The following is a 235-nucleotide window of genomic DNA, read 5'->3' as shown; positions in this document are numbered from 1 at the left end:
TGCTGCAGCCGTTGCCGGTGGGTGCAACGCCGGGCCGCACAAGAGGGGACCTGTCGCCCATGCACTAGCCCCTCCTGGCTCCCCCGGGGCTGGCCGGGTGCTGGGGACGGGGCTGCAGGGAGCTGGGGGTAGGTGGCATTGATGGAGGCTCCTCCAAGAAGCACCGAGCTGGGCAGCAGGCAGGTGCCAGCCGCCCCAAGGAGCTGTGCTCCGCTCTCCGGTGCCTGGGGCCAGG

Source organism: Crocodylus porosus, unplaced genomic scaffold, assembly GCF_001723895.1.
Source record: "Crocodylus porosus isolate Cpor-Errol unplaced genomic scaffold, CroPor_comp1, whole genome shotgun sequence".
Lineage (NCBI taxonomy): Eukaryota > Metazoa > Chordata > Crocodylia > Crocodylidae > Crocodylus > Crocodylus porosus.
Note: the sequence above shows the minus strand (reverse complement) of the source record.